At 43.1% G+C, this 17386-nt stretch overlaps 1 protein-coding gene across 12 annotated transcripts in view; it reads right to left on the reverse strand.

The window, feature by feature from the left end:
• Window positions 1-17386, reverse strand: part of CELF4 (CUGBP Elav-like family member 4) — a 1208497-nt gene that overhangs the window by 44293 nt on the left and 1146818 nt on the right. The gene's annotated exons all lie outside the window — the stretch shown is intronic.

A 17386-nucleotide genomic window follows, 5' to 3' on the forward strand; every position in this document is an offset into this window, starting at 1 on the left:
TTCATGGTACCCCTAGGCCAAATGTTTCTTATTGAGATATTCAGAAAAATATATTAAATTAAGCAAATTGTGTTTATACTGTATGTCATCCTTAGGTTCAATTGGTGAGGGACAGGATTTGACCACATATTATATAATTGGCAGCCACCAGCACTGGTTTTGCCTATACATTGACCATAAATAATTTGAATTGGTCCCGGACCACCAACCCAGGGCACCTCTGCAAGTACCGCAGAGCACCCCAGAGTGTCATGGCACCCAGTTTGGAAACCACTGCCATAGAAATAGCTTAACATATACACTGTAACTTAATATGCCTGAAAAATGACTCTTATCCATGTTTTTGAAAGACTAGCACCTTCCAAGATAAATGTTGTTAAATAAAATCATCACGCTGTGTACGTCACTGACTTGTGAAAGACTTCAGCCTGTTACCACCTATTAAAGACTCTAAAACACACTGCTTGATATCATACTGCATCATCTGTAGCAATGGAGAAAATCAGTGCAGTGCAGTTTCCATGGTTACAGATGATAAAGAGGAAGGTCAGTCCTCTACCTATCTGCCACATGTAACAGTGTGCTTCTGAGTTTTCAACATGGGGTTTCAGGAATAAATTGTAGCACCCAGAACAATGAATTTGAATAGCAAATTATTAACAATCAGAGAATATTATCTGGCAATACTCTATGTGAGCAGCTATCTCCTTTAAGAAATGCATTGAGTTCCATTATATAAACACAGTATTGCCTGGTATATCTACTGTCTGATGTTATCGTTGATTAATATTTTCACATCGTACAATATTTGACTGTCGGATTCTGTCACTGAACAGAACAATACAAGATGTAAGTTTATAGGCTACATGGTATTAAATAGATACATTATCGGTCACAATTGCTGCTTTTCTGCAAATCTTTCATTGCATCCAGTAAATACACATAATAAATATTAGGATTCCACCCAAATTCAATTGCCCAGTTGAAATAATTCTAAAAACTGGAATCATGTAAAAAAAATTCATATATAAAAACTTATTAGACAATAGAGGTGGAGTAGACCTCAGTGCACTCGGTCCAGTCACAGCAAATCCCCTCACCATCAATGGAAAAATCAAATTACATTTTGCAATAAACACTGCTCTACTGTGTTGTAGTAATCTGACATTTTATTGTCGCCGTAATGATTATTTTTTTGATCATATAAGTGTAATAATATCACCGCGTTATGATATTTGCCCTTTAAATCTACTCTAAGGACCGTCCTGGTGACATGTGACCCACAGTATGTGACAATAGGGACATTTCATATACAGGATGTCATGCTCTGATTCCCTGGCTGTGGGAAGGGTCAGTGTTACTTCTGCTCAGTTTCCTGCAACCTTCCCCAGACATAGGTGATTGTACATTATAGCCTTCTATACATGTGTCCAAGTAAATCAGCTTTAAATAGCCGTCGAATGATCTTTAAAAGGCAATTTATGAATATTCTCTCACTGTCTCCCGGGGATAACGCTTTCTCCTATTGCACAGTAAATGGAAACAGCAGCAGAATAGGCTGCAAACAGTAGTTTTCTATATGCACTGCTGCAAATATTCTATTCCTCAGTCTTATGTGTACTGTGCCCAATGTGTAAGGGCAGCCAGGTGCCACCACCTCCTGCCACACCTGTGCCTACTCATAGGGTAAAAGATCACTGAAGGCTTGAAAATCTTTCTGCCTGCACTTGTATATTTAGATTATTGTCTGTTACAATGCTGAACCATAAAGTCATTTCTTTCTTCTGGTCGTTCTCTCTTTCAGGGGTCTATTTATCAATTTTTGCATCACATTCCCCGAAAACACCCGTTTTCGGAGGACACCTGCAAATATTATGTATCGCCCCCGATGTATTAAAGAGGGACTGCAGCAGATTTCTATAATACCTGCTGCAGTCCCTCCATTTCCAACAGTAGCCGTAGGCCCCATTGCTTTCTATAGGGTATGCGATTTGCGGCTACCTCTGCAGTCCTATGGTCTACACTTCGCAGAAATGATGGCCGCCGCACACGCGCTGATGTGGTCGCTTCACTTTGAGCACATCGCATGGATGGGCTTCTTTCCGAGTCCCTGTCCCTGCTTGTACTATTTATTACATTGGAGCGGTATTATCACATGCCGAAATGCAATTTTGGGCGTTAATATTGCGACCGAATCGCATTGAGAATGTAATTATTGATAAATGGGCCCCTCAGTGATTTGTAATCTATGTCACTACAAGGGAACTAATGTCACACTCGGTGACATCTCCTAGGGACGGTCATCGATAGTCGATGTTTTACAACCATCAATGGGTTTTTTATTTGCGATGGCAGTGCCATTTTTCCGTCTTACGGAGTCTCTCCGAAGGTCTTGGCCATCTACTGGTCTGGAAGCAATCTCGCCCAGTGGTAAAATGCAGCTGAATACAGCCTCTAAAAACCCAGACCACTTGTGGCGTTTCCGTGGGTCTCTGTCGCACATGCATGAACTACCGCAATGACACTTCCATTGAATGGGTTGGGAGGGGGAAGGCAATATATAATTTAATTTTGGCGCACCCAAAATTGCTGAATGTTGCCCCTGAAATGTACTAATGATGTTGTAAAAATAAATTATGCAGAGCGTCCCTAACAAAAAATAATGACAAATATTTTAGTGTACGGGTGGACCTATATATCTTGATATAAGTTTCGTAACAGTTCCGCACCCTAATACCCCTTTTCCACCAAAGTACCTGGTCCGAACCAGGATGTTTAACATGGCTACAACCCGTGTTGGCCCCGCCGTTTCCACTGCACTTCCACACGGGTTATTTCCGGGTTGTATCTGTTTCCCCTTAACCCGTGTAAGATCTGTAAAAGCCTCTTGATGTCACTCGTTACTTGGGTCTGAAAACACGGGTAACGACCGTTTCCACTGCACAATTATTCAGGTCATTACCGTGCTACCGTGTTCAACCCAGGTAGCTACCTGGGTAGGATCCCAGGGTCACTCAACCCGTGTTGAGCTCTTTCCACTTACTAAAAACCCATGTTGATGCGCACCCCGTGCAAAAACATGTGTAAATTTAGCTAGTGGAAAAGGGGTATTAGCTGCACTGAAATAAATGATTCCCGTCCAGCAGCTTTCTTGCAAACAAACGCTGACTTTTACACTCCTACCTAATAATTGTCATTTCCAGCTACTGACACCGCCAGTCACTCCAGTCTCACTGTTTGGGCTGCAGCCCCCAGCCCCCTACCCCCCTCCTTCCCCCTTCCCAAATAAAACAAATTAAATTCCTATCGGGAGTCCACAAACAGCTCTATAGCCTGAGCTCCTTTCCTGCAATTTTATAGATATCTCTGGACGTCAGCTACCTGGGAGATAAATGGGAGAGTACAAGAGAAAACAGGGTTTCAGATATCATATAATTTCCCTTGAAGCTGAAGGAACAGATGACTGTGGCCGATATCGGAATGGAAATGTACAATTTCATGCAGTAAGGCATTGAGTCAGCTAGAAGGCCAAATTCCCCGTCCTGTTTATTTAACAGCACACGGTGAACTTAAATAGAATTACTCCGCAAACTGTATCCGCCATGATGGCAATATGTTCCCTTAGAGATCCACAGTGTTAGGAAAATAATTCCATAAATGTTCTTTTTCTTTGGAAATATTTTTTGTAAATATTATTTAAGTTTATGAGTGGTCAGATTTTGGCCACTGACACTCCACACTCAATAAAACAGGATCCCCAGGGAGAATCTTTGTTATCTTGTGGGGATTCTATAGATCAAGTGGATCTTCAACAGACCATTGTCAGCGTTAGGGTAACTGCAAGGCCGGATTAAGGGAGGGGCGACAGGGGCGGTTGTCCAGGGGCCCCCACACACAGGGTCTGGACGAGGGGGCAGACTATGAAAGGTTTCAGTAATTACACTGAAAGCTACAATGGCGGCTTTGGAAAAAGTGCCAAAAACGAAAATTTAAGATTGGGTAAAGAGACTGGTCACTAGGCGGACATGCAGTGATTCTGTGTGTAAGTAGCGTGCTTTTTCATGTATATCTACAGATACATCACATACAGTATAATAACCCAGCTCAATGTAACCTGGGGTTCTCTCCTACCTCCCAACTGTCCCCACTTTGGTGGTAAGGTCCTGGTTTGTGAACTTCTTACATTGCACTTTTGTAAGGCATTTGTTGGGAACCAATTTGAGAAGAATCTTTAAAATATAAAACCATCACCCCTGTGACTGTGTAAAACCCTGCGCGCCGCATGCCCTATAACCATTGCTTAAGTTACAATTACAAAGCCAACATACAGTATTACAAAAAAGTATCATCTATAAAACGTAACAATCTAAAATAGGTATTAAAAAAAATATATATATTTGATTATCCAAGTACTGTAGCATAATCAGATTTAATAAAAAGTGATCGTATTGCGAGTACAGTACAGGAAAGTTACCTGAAATTCAGGCAGAACATAGCGTATAACGGTTCTGCCCAAAGTCTGCGGCAGTTTTCATCGCACCGAAATCTGAGTTTTTGTTGTTTTGCCCAAATTTATCCCAGGGAAGTAGTCAAATATAACATTAAAAAGTGAGATTATGTAGCTGTTTAACTGACTTCGGTGACCAATTAAAACTGAGAGAAATAGATATATTTACTGCACCACCAACATTAATTTACAAACTGCGACAAAGCGAGAGATACGACGCATCTGTACAGTGCGAATCCGACTGATTGTCGTTAAGGAGCATCAAAATCCCTACAGCTGACCACTGTCCGATATAGAGGAATTTGCCTGTGTACCTAGGCCCTTATCTGATTGTGTTTTATGCCTTCAGCGAATATGGCGACACTTTGAGAACTGCAACATATGATTCAGCATTCAACGATTTGCTGTTGATTGGGATAGGGCAGATTTTGGCCTTTGTAGATGTAGGGGGCCTGAATTCATGATCTGTAGTCATAGATGGTACTTTAAGGGCTCATACAAAGCGTCATCAGTTTAAGTTGAAGTCTCTGCCTCTTGAACAATTGCAAAGTGAGCGAGATCCCTGATCTCTTATGTTAGCTGTTTTCTCAGTACATACTGACATTGGGGGTCATTCCGAGTTGATCGCTAGCTGAAAATGTTCGCTGTGCAGCGATGATGCAAAAAAACAGCACTTCTGCGCATGCGTATGTGGCGCAATGCGCACGCGCGACGTACTTTCACAACGGCCGATGTAGTTTCACACAAGGTCTAGCGAAGCTTTTCAGTCACACTGCTGGCCGCAGAGTGATTGACAGGAAGTGGGCGTTTCTGGGTGTCAACTGACCGTTTTCAGGGAGTGTTCGGAAAAACGCAGGCGTGCCAGGAAAAATGCAGGCGTGGCTGGGCGAACGCAGGGCGTGTTCGTGACGTCAAAACAGGAACTGAACAGTCTGAAGTGATCGCAAGCGCTGAGTAGGTCTGAAGCTACTCTGTAACTGCACAAAATTATTTTGTAGCCGCTGTGCGATCCTTTCGTTCACACTTCTGCTAAGCTAAAATACACTCCCAGAGGGCGGCGGCATAGCATTTGCACAGCTGCTAATAACAGCTAGCGATCGATCAACTCGGAATGACCCCCTTTATACAAAACATTTAGCTAGTGTGCAGCAAAACAGCATTCACTATAAAGACTGACGATCTACTGTACATTTTCTTGCCGTCTGAAACTGTATTTCTTTGGCCCCACATTAGAATCTCCATCTAAAGCTCTGTGTCAGGTTAACATTCAGGGAGAGATGTATCCAACAAAGTTTGCGGTAAAGCCACCCAAATCTAACTCTCTCTGCACATGTTACATCTGCCCCTCCTGCAGTGCACATGGTTTTGCCCATTAGAGGAAAATGCTATTTTGCAATCAACCTTGAATTAGGCCCATTATCTTCTAGAAGCAGCTAGATAAATGTTAAGTATCATCTTATTGGTTGCTATGAGCAACATCTCCACTTCTAGAAAACTCCCACCTTAGTAAATGGGGTATGGGTCGTTGGGTCGACTCAACTTAGGTTGACAGTCATTGGGTCGACCATGGAAGGTCAACATGCATTAGGTCGACAGGGGCAATAGGTCGACAAGGTCATTAGGTCAACATGTACTAGGTCGACAGGTCAAAAGGTCAACATGGGTTTTTCTACTTTTTTTGGTGTAGTTTGCTTCGTAAAGTGACCGGGAACCCCAATTAGTGCACCATGTCCCCTTGCATGGCTCGCTTCACTCGCCATACTTCGGGAAAGGTGCCTCGCTGCGCTACACGCAGGTTACCGTTCCCAACCTTAGTCCACATGGATCGTCAAGTATGAAAAAGTCCAAAAAATAAAAAAAATGTGAAAAACTTACGTCGACCTTTTGACCTGTCGACCTAGTACATGTCGACGTATTGACCATGTCAACCTAATGCATGTTGATCTTCCATGGTCGACCTAACGACCGTACCCCAGTAAATGTACCCTAATATCTGGGTTCTTCATTGTAAAATGACTCCTAGCTGCTGGGAGTGGAGATCACGAAACCCTAGTAATAAGTTTAGATATAGTCATTGCCCTAAAATAATTTTTCCTACGGTCGTTCGGTCATCCCCGCACTACAGACATTTGCCTGGAGTCTTTAATGGAGACGAGATAAGGTTTTCTCGTGGCGTCAATAACCTCCAGGAACAGTGTCACCCTGGGAGCTGTTTTACTCTCCTCTCTAGACGTTTATGTTTATGGCACAGATAAATATACAGATCGCTCCTGAAAGCTGTTATGGAATCGCTTCATGATCTTGGTAAGTGGAATAATAATTAGCCTGTGGAAAAAAAAAAAATTCCTCCTTTGATGTTGCTTATCTGCAAAAGCTGCGCTGAATAATTTAACCCCTGCCACGCCGATGAGACGGCAGCCTCAGCTGGGGTCTGGAATCAATAGGAACATTTCCGAAACAAATTAGCGCACGGGGGTCCGAGTGACTGACCCGTTGCCAGGAACACCGGGAGTTGTGCTTATCACAGGACGGAACGCCGGTGCAAAGACTGATTTATCAATAGAGATATCTCCCGACAGCAACACTTTCTGTGTTTTCTTTTGATACGTTTGTATTTATGTTACTTTGCTGTTAAAGTTTTGCTGCAGGGAAACTTCGTCATCAAGGAACCAATAGGATTGTGCGTCTGAATCTGCCTGCTGTGAGTGGCCAATGGGGGTAATTCAAAGTTGATCGCAGCAGGAAATATTTTAGCAGTTGGGCAAAACCATGTGCACTGCAGGGGAGGCAGATATAACATGTGCAGAGAGAGTTAGATTTGGGTGGGTTATTTTGTTTCTGTGCAGGGTAAATACTGGCTGCTTTATTTTTACACTGCAATTTAGATTGCAGATTGAACTCACCACACCCAAATCTAACTCTCTCTGCACATGTTATATCTGCCCCCCCTGCAGTGCACATGGTTATGCCCAACTGCTAAAAAAATTCCTGCTGCGATCAACTCAGAATTACCCCCAATGTAAACTGAGCAGAGACGGTTTAGTGTATCTGAGTCCAGTTATCACAGTTCATATTAAGGCTGAACACTTTGCACCTCTAATAAAGTAACAAGGACATCCAATAACCTGGGGGAATCTGTTAGGCTATTGTCTAGGGAACCAGGGGATGGGGGACACCTAGGGATGTGCATTGAACATCGATGGTTTACAAATCATCAATGGTTAATCACCTATAGTTTTGCCATCGATGGTGGAGAGCCAATGGTTCTGGATTTCTTTACAAATTGATAAATCAGCTAAAAGTATGTAACTTGGACCTGCTTTTGTTCCTATAGCATTATTTACATCAATGACACTAAATTCCAGTCATTTCTCATCAATTTTGACCACCTCAACATATACTCTTTTCAGTGACATGGCACCTGGAATCACAATCCAAAACTCCAGATTTGTTTTTTAAATATGATTTCCGAACTCGAGGGAAGACCTGACTCGGGACTCAGTCCACTAAGATCCCCAAAATTGATCTACTCGGATCCCCGAATTTGTGGTGTGTTTGGTTTTCAACAAAACCATACTGCTCATCTCTTTAATCCCATCCAGTTTACACCTCTCACCGTGTTACACCGGAAAAAGAGAAAATAAAGCTGCACACACAATTGTTCTGATTGCCAGTGTTCTTAGTGTTTACGGTGTTCATCTACATTTTCTCTTTTTTCTGGGTGGCACTACAAGTCTCACAATGGTAGCGCCTCTTACTATGTTTAGAAATAAGGTGTGCAGCCAAGAGCACCCCCACCTCCCCCTGCTCCAACCCCTCACCGCATGCAGGCTATTCTGCAGGGAAAGGACCTAGGAACACTCTGGATTTTGCAGATGAATTCCAGCACCGCAGAATCTCAGTTTTTCCTTTGTTATGCAACTAAAACCTTAATCCAGTCACTGCTATCACCTCTACGGTGGCAGCGTCAAATCTGTCCCTCCTCCCCGACTACGTTTCTGGTATCTAATGTGACAAACTGTCGCTTTGTTGTCTCTATAAGGATGCCCCAACACTACCTAAAGCTCAATGCACCCAAAATAAACGTATTCTCATTTCTCCTCCTTCCCTATCCCTTTCCATCATGTGTACTGTATCTCATCATCAACAACACTACAATTTGCTCAGTCTCCCAAACCGTCTGCATTGGTGTCTAGCCTCCTTTACTCTTCATATAAACTAAGTCTCAGCAGTTCCGTCACCTCCAGAATAAGCCCTTTTCTTACACACAACGCCCAATCTATTCTCTCATCATTTCCTTCCTTGACCACTGCAACCAACCCCTATCTGGCACTCCCCTGACCCATCTATGCCACCTTCAGTGAATTATAAATACCGCACCAAGGCTGATCTTCTCTCACTGCTCCACATCTGCGCATGGCAAAAGGGTCCTGCACAATCCAATTCCAAGTAGTCACCCTTACCTACAAAGCCCTACCCATCTTTATAGGATGCTGTCCATGAAGACGCAGATTTATCTCCAGACGTGTACATTCGGCATAAGTGCAGAAATATTCTACTTTTGTGAACACTTTTCTTTTGATTACTTTGCGCATATTTTGCTACAAGTTCTGCATCAATTGCGCTGTGTGTCCAAGACTGTGGCCCACCACAGATGCATGATGTAAAAAGTAAAACTGTTTAGAGTGCTGTGCACTACTGCACACACTCTATGTTGGTTCCTGAGAGGAATCTTCATTCCATGACCAAGATGGCTGACTGGTCTAGTACTGTGCATGAGAGATGCCATCTTGTCATTGTGTATGAGCGACACAGTGGTACCTGGCTGTGTACCACTTAGTTCCAGTGAAAAGCCGCAAATTACCTATTATAGAAGCATTTCCAGAGTCCTGCACTGCTACCTGCATCCTGCATATAATCACTGGTTGGTATGACACCCTGCTACACTCCATCCAAACTGTGTGTATAGCAGTGAGTATGGCTGTACCCATTACGGCTTCAATAAACCATTCCGCTGGCTAAGCAAATGGGCTGTTCGTAATGCTACGCCATCTGCTGGTGTGTATATTTACTTGGTTATGCCTCAAGTCTGTAAACACATTTCCAACAGGTTATGAGCCACACTATATTGAAGTACACAAACCCCATGTTATTAGGATGCCAAGAGCAGGACACATACGCCATCTGAAGTACAAGTACAGTGCAAAGTGCAATAAGAACACAGAGTGAAGACAGTGCAGAGTGTTTCCAGCACAGTGTAGCAGCAGTGAAGCATATTAGAGCACAGGGACTGGATAGTTATATCTGTAGGAAGCATACATACAGGAGAAACACCCACAATGGGATTTATCAAGCGAAAATGTACAGACACTTATGCAACATAGAAGTTTGTTGTGGAAAGGCAACTGAAAAGTGAAAGATTGTAGAAGGTGACAGTAGACTCCGGTGACAGTCCATATCCAGATGATGTAGAGAGGTCCATGGGTACTGTCGACTTTAGTGTAGAGCAAAATGTGTACTTTATAACACATGGCAAGATTTCAGCAAAAGACATGTGGATAGCACTGCAGGCAGCAGAAGGATAAATGTAAGATGCCAAAAGTTTTACCTCCTAGATGTGGCGTTGAAAGCAAAGTTAACAACAGACACAGCAAGAGCAAAGTTATTACAGTTTCAGGAATGTGTGCCCTGTGAGTCAAATGCTGAGATCACTGCATTGCATACATAATAAGAAAATTCAAGTTCATGATGTGCTACAATTGTCACAAGATAGGTCACAAAGCAATTGACTGCAAGCAAAAGAATGTTAATCCTATGCAAAGCAGGAAATGCAATGGCAGAGATTAGTCAGCCCTGAATGTTACAGATAGCCGCAGAAAAGATTACTGGTATATCGATTCAGGCCTAACCAGGCAGTTCAGCTACAATGAGGAATGGTTCACCACGTTATCCAAATGTGATTCTGTCACCATTGAAGGATCGGCAACCAAGTGCTTACAGAAACAAAAGTTAGGACAATTAAAGCCTGCTTGAGGGTTGGAGCAAAAGCAAAGTCACAGAAATCCAAGACATACCAGAGATGGGAGCAAATATTATAGCCATCAGTGTCCTAGAACAGAGAGGCCACAGAGTTCACTTTACGAAAGGAAAGTGTATTGTGAGAAACAGAAGAGGGACCGTCGTAGCTACAGGCACAAAGTGTCAGCAGTTATATGTCCTTGATACACAGGACTGTTACGCAATGATGACAACTGAGTGCCAGTCATAGGAACTGTGGCATAGAAGATTTGGTTACCTTGAATAAAACAGTGTTCAAAAGCTAGATAGGGATAGTCACAGGAATGTCATGAGTGAGAGCTGTAATGTAGGAAAACAAAGGGGGTAATTCAGATCTGATCGCTGGGCTGCGTTTTTTGCTGTCCTGTGATCAGAGAGTCACCACCTACAGGGGCAGTGTATTTTCGCTGTGCAAGTGTGCATTCCTATGTGTTAGCAGAACTGCTAAAAATCACTGTGTGCAGTCTCTGCGCAGCCCAGGACTTACTCTTCCAGTGCGATTGAAACCTGCTGATCGGGGCCGGAGCTGACGTCAGTCACCCTCCCTGAAAACGCATGGGAACGTCGGCGTTTTTCCGGACACTCCCTGTAAACGGTCAGTTACCACCCACAAACGGCCTCTTCCTGTCAATCACCTTTGCGAACGCCCGTGCGAGTGGATCCTTTGCATCATCCTGTCACTGAGCGGCAATGCCCGTTGTAGCCGTCCGACGCGCCTGCGCACTGCGGCGCATACGCATGCACAGTTTGGACCCGATCACCTGCTGTGCGAAAATGCACAGCTGCGATCAGATCTGAATTACCCCCAAAATCGTCAGCAATTTAGCAACTCTGTAAGCAGAGCTATAGCACCACTTGAGCTAGAATATTCAGATTTGTGTGGTCCAATGGAATTATAGTCAGTAAGTGGATATAGAAATTCATAGATAACTTCACAAGAATGACACATGTACTTCATCAGATAGAGATCTGAAGTAGCAAAGAAAATTGTAGACTACAAAAGACTGGGAGAGAATCAAACAAGCCGCAGACCAAGAGATCTGAAAATGGAGGAGAATCAGAGAGGTGGAACAATCCTTGAATGTACCGAAAGAAAGAAGACACAAACTGGATTTAAGATTAATAACGTGCATGATACTTGGCTATTGCCATGAAAGCAAAAGCTACACATTGAGAAATCCAAGTGCCAATAATCGTGTCAAGTCTAGAGATGTCAAATTAAAGAAATGGAAACAGAAAAGCTAGAATTTGTTATTCAAAATAAGTGTCGCTGGTGATGCCAGCAGCTGGAGATGCTTCTGAGCCAAAGACTACCAGCGTGAAAGTTCAACCATAAGAATTTTTTCTTCAAGATCAAAAATCAGCAAGCCACCTAAAAAAATAGGATGAGGGATTTGTGAGTATTGCATTCAGTAAAACTCTAAAAATCCAGAAGCCCAAGTCAAAATCCGACTGGTATAAGAGCAAGTCCAAGAGAGGCTAAATGACTGTGCAAAATTTAAATGTCATGACAGTGACAGCAGTTCCAAGCTTGTAAGTGGGGAGACTGTTGCTACGGTCCATGCTGTCAGTGAAGGGACTCTTACTGATACATCTACTAAGAAGATCAAACAAACTCACATGATATGTTGATGTTTCTTATATGTTTAATCCTACCTTTTGTGCAGGTTGCTACAAGAAAGATTTATATAATATTTGTGTAACATGGAGAAACTTGTAGCGTGGTGGGGTGTTGAGTGTGGAGTGTGGTACTGTGAAGACTCCATTGGTTCCTGAGGGGAGGCTTCATTACCTAACCAAGATGGCCACCAAACCTAGTACTGTGCATGCATGGCGCCATCTTGTCACTGTGTATGAGCAATGGCTAGTCAGTTGTATGACACCCCGTTCTGCTCAAGCTCTACTCCATCCAACCAACCAACCAACCAACCAACACCAACCAACCAACCAACCAACCAACCAACCAACCAACCAACCAACCAACCAACCAACCAACCAACCAGTGTGCATGTGAGTAAGACTGCATCCTTTTACTGCTCATAACCTCTCCACTGGTTAAGCAATTGGCCTGTTCGTAGTGCTAAGACATCCTCTGGTGTGTACGGTTACTCTGCTCCACCTCAAGCCTGTACACACATTTCCCAATAACTTCAAGTTCTGCCCAATGTCACTTAAGGGTCATCCAGGGTTTGTGCCTATAAAGGCAAATTCCTATCTCCCTTTTTATGACTAGGTGGCAGAAAAGATTCATAAGAGCCGGTCTCCAAGTCTCTCTATGAAGACCTGTTGCACTAACCTACTAACACCCCAGAAATGTGGACTTGTCACCTGTTGGGCGTCATTGAAACAGCCCGCTAGAGCTTGTTTCTGCCCAACGTTGAGGCACTTTCCTGTTCAGCAAGGCATCCTTCCCATCCATCTGAAAAAGTACAGTGACCACCTCATCCATTTCCGCCATGATAGTGCACAAAGCCACGTCATTTCCCGAATACTTTGCCATAATCACACAATAGGCGCAGAATCTGTGCAGTGGCCACTTGTGCACTTTGATGAATTTCCCTTTATGTACTCCGTTTCATATCATGCCTTCCCAGCGCAGCATTGCGAACATCAGCGGCAAAAGGCTTATGATTTATTAAGAAAAAAGGGGATATTTCCTTAAAACACGCACTATCAGGACTGGGGAGAGCGTACTGGAAGAACACACATTTATGTGACTGAGAAACTTCTCCAGTTTTGCAACTGGGAAAACACAGAAACCTAACAGTCCACGTGTAAAGTTATGGACGACCTGTTCCGGAGGTGGATGAAGCCAGGGTCTGCATCTTTTACGCAGCGGGTCTGCAAATTTATGCTGATGGCGCAGCAGCTGGAATTCATATACCGTACCATCTGCACTATCGGTGCACATCCGTTGCACCATCGAACATCAGAGCAGCCCTCAGGATGCGCATCTGAACATGGCTCTCCGATGCAAGCGCAGTACAAAAAACATTGGCCAACAACACAATCATCGGCATAGCATCCACCCATGAATCCTGAACCACTTAGGGACCCATTATCAATAAAGATCTGCAGCTTATTCATCAATAACCAATTTGCCCCTGCAGCTCCCGCTATCTGAATATGGCAGTAGTCTAATGTAGCCTATGAGCTACACATCGCTGATGTAGCCGGTGGAGGGCTCCCCCGTAACCCTCCCAGGCAATAAAGGCCATGCAAGTGCGGTGAACAGAGATGGGCTCCGTCCCTGCGTGTGTGATATGATACATGCAACCATAAGAATCGCATATAGCAATGCCATTCTGGACCGCTCATTGCTGGCTGCAAAGGCATCATTGGATTTGTAGTTCCACAATAGCTGTAGGCACATAGGAAGGGTTTACTCAGAGGGCTCACGTCACTGTTTTGAAAGCTAAATGCAGCACGTCCCAGGATCTCAATGCAGCTGCTACCATTGATAAACTGTTATACATCATCCAAAGGTTATTATCACAGTTGCAATTCGTTTTAGAGACAGCAGGTGTCACTATTTCCATTTCCCATAGACATTAAATGCAATACTGACATCTACAGGCTAAAAGTGAGTATTGCACTATAAAAGAAATAAACATTTAACTTAACAAAAACCATACTGCATTTTGAATGCATGAAACGGAATAGCTGAATAATACCGTAAGGGCTCACACATGAATTCTGCAAATGTGCTCTGAGTGCTCTTGCGGCTGTGAAGATTTGAGAATTAAGAAATCAGGAGAAGCAGACAAAACAATAATGGGAGCAAGATGTAGCCTTAATCAAACCCGGAATAAGCCACAAAATATGTCTAGACCTCTAGTTATATATTTGTGGGGTGGCTCACTTCTATTGGGGTAAGATTGAAAAGGGCACTCATCCCAATATAGGGGCATACGCACGCTCATATTTGTGCACAATGGTCCACATCGACGGCATTTGCACATGGTTTACACCAAGCCATAATCATCAGCATGTATTGCACCTGCCACCTAACAGGTGTTCCTGCAACTCTGCATGTTGAGCCACATTTGTGCATACACACACCTAATGTAAGCAGCCTACATCTAACCACCCCTCCCCTGTTATGTCTCTCCAATAATAAAACGTCTCAAGCAGCTAGAGTGCCCAGGTTTGTAGTTGCGCATACGCTGGATGGTGTTTTCTGAGCATATGCGGGGCAGTGGTGGAGTACTCATTCGGCACCAGGTTTAGACTGGTCATAGTTTCATTTTTAACTACTAGATACAAGAAAGTGACCACACCTGGCGCCACCATACACCAACAACAAATGAAATAACTTACTTAAATATCAACCAATTGGAATTGATAGCCTCTTTTATAGTGGGAGTTATTAGTGGAGTACAAAAATCCACCCTTCTCAGAGAGGTAACAAATCTGTAGGACTAAAAATTAAAAAGAACATAGTGCAACCAGTTTTTTAAGGTGAAGTGAAGAAGATATTTTTATTGGTTCAACTCACATAAATATGAGTCAGTCAAGCATATCATCCACCATATGACGTGGATCCTCAATTCCCGCAGATGTCCTGATAGGCTGGGGACTCAGAGGGAAAAAAATATAGTGCAATACTGCTTCACCATACAAATCGGTTTATTCTGACAAAAACACACTTACATTAAACAAAAAGATTAAAAGCATATCACCCAAATGGGATACTGGAACACCACTTCACAAACAGAGCCAGCTGCGTTTGGTCACCTGTGCCTTATGCTTAGAGCATAAGGCTCTAACCATCTGGATCCCGCACAGGTGACCAAACGCAGCTGGCTCTGTTTGTGAAGTGGTGTTCCAGTAAAAATATCTTCTTCACTTCACCTTAAAAAACTGGTTGCACTATGTTCTTTTTAATTTTTAGTCCTACAGATTTGTTACCTCTCTGAGAAGGGTGGATTTTTGTACTCCACTAATAACTCCCACTATAAAAGAGGCTATCAATTCCAATTGGTTGATATTTAAGTAAGTTATTTCATTTGTTGTTGGTGTATGGTGGCGCCAGGTGTGGTCACTTTCTTGTATCTATTGTCCTATATTGGGGTCTTGGTGAAGGCCCTTTGTACCATACAGGCTGCCTCTATACCTATAAGCGCAGATCAAAATCACCGACTCTATCACTGTTCTATTTTTAACTACTGTAACTGAAGGACATTATACTGTACTGTAGATGTCACATGCTGCGAGTTATGTAAGTGTCACTTACTAAGGACAACTGATTTCAACACATTCACACAAATAAAAAAACAACGGTTCAACAATTTCTATAAAGTTCATAAATGTGACTGATGGTACTGTATTATTATCTACCAAAATAGATAATAATACATATGCTGCTGGAAACCATTATATTGCGCCCCCTACAGTGGAGGCAGATATTTTGTTGGCTGAAGAAATACAGATGTGACCCCATACGCCTACCCCCATGTTGTACCAAAGAGCACTATTTGGTGCATCGCGTAATTTGCAACTAAGACACGCCATGTGCCTAGCGACACTCTTTTGTATCGAATTTGCATATTATTCAATACAATAATGCAGCAAAAGTCCAATGTGCGGCTACCGTGGACACTGGCGTCGGCCATGCATGCTGCAGCTGTGCACGGCTCCGGCAATAACCTGCGTACAAATTGAAAAAGACTGAGGACAGATACAAATAAGCCGCACCAAGCACTGCCCCACGCAGCGTTGGGCTTAATCTGTGACTTCCTGACAATTCCTTTGTGACACAAATACTAATCCTAAATGCCTAGGACACTATACGCAACTTTGGATGCAGTTATGAGACTAACAGGTCTATTCATGAAGCAGTGAAAAGAGAGGAGAAGTGAGCCAGTGGAGAAGTTGCCCATGGCAACCAATCTGCTGCTATGTATAATTTTATAGCATGCACATGATGAATGTTACTTCAAAGCTGATTGGTTGCCATAGGCAACTTCTCCACTGGCTCACTTCTCCTCTCTTTTCACTTCTTCATGAATAGAGCCCTTAATTTCATTATGAAAGTCCGGGTAAAGCTCCGTGGCGGAGTGTCTACGTTGCGCCATGCGTCTTGCACCCTATGGTGCAAAAAGAGAGGTGCATGAGGTCACATCGGTATTAAGAGTTTGGTGATGTCATTGGTCTCCACTGATTTGATTGGCTCCATACTGGTCCCAACATTTGAAAATAAATAAATAGAAATACAGTATGGCGCTACTAATAGTTATAATGGACCCCCAGTGTGTCGGCTGCCGACACAAATCTGTCTCCTATAGTCCAAACTGTCAGTGAATATAATTTAATATAATTAGTGAGGGGAAAAAAAACACCTGGACTTTTCTACTGCGTTTACCCCACAAAATAATGCAGCAAATTAAAACCCCACAAAGATTTTGGATGTCACATGCAGTGAAACAATGGTTAGAGCTTATTACAGCGCATGCTGATATCCTGGCCTGTCAGCCGCCTGCACTGCAGGAAAAGGCAACAAGCATTGTAAGTGGAAAAGTAGGGACAGTGAAAGGAAGACACACAGAACCATATGAATAAGGCGACATGGACATGTGTCCACGTCAGGTGACTGGCGTCGCACTTGTGGGCAGGAAGGAGACGTATGGGAGTGCTTCTTGCCCAGTCATGATTACATATTAGTCATAGCGATTATTTTTCTGACTCAGTAAAACATCTGACTTTACCGTCTTCTGGGTAGAACAAAGCAGGCCAAGGGGTGTATTTACTTAAGGTCGTTTTTTCTTTTATCGACTTTTAATCAATCTGAATCGTTGTTGTGTTTCAGGGGCTAAAACACAT

The sequence above is a fragment of the Pseudophryne corroboree genome, chromosome 1 (assembly GCF_028390025.1).
Source record: "Pseudophryne corroboree isolate aPseCor3 chromosome 1, aPseCor3.hap2, whole genome shotgun sequence".
Classification (NCBI taxonomy): Eukaryota; Metazoa; Chordata; class Amphibia; order Anura; family Myobatrachidae; genus Pseudophryne; species Pseudophryne corroboree.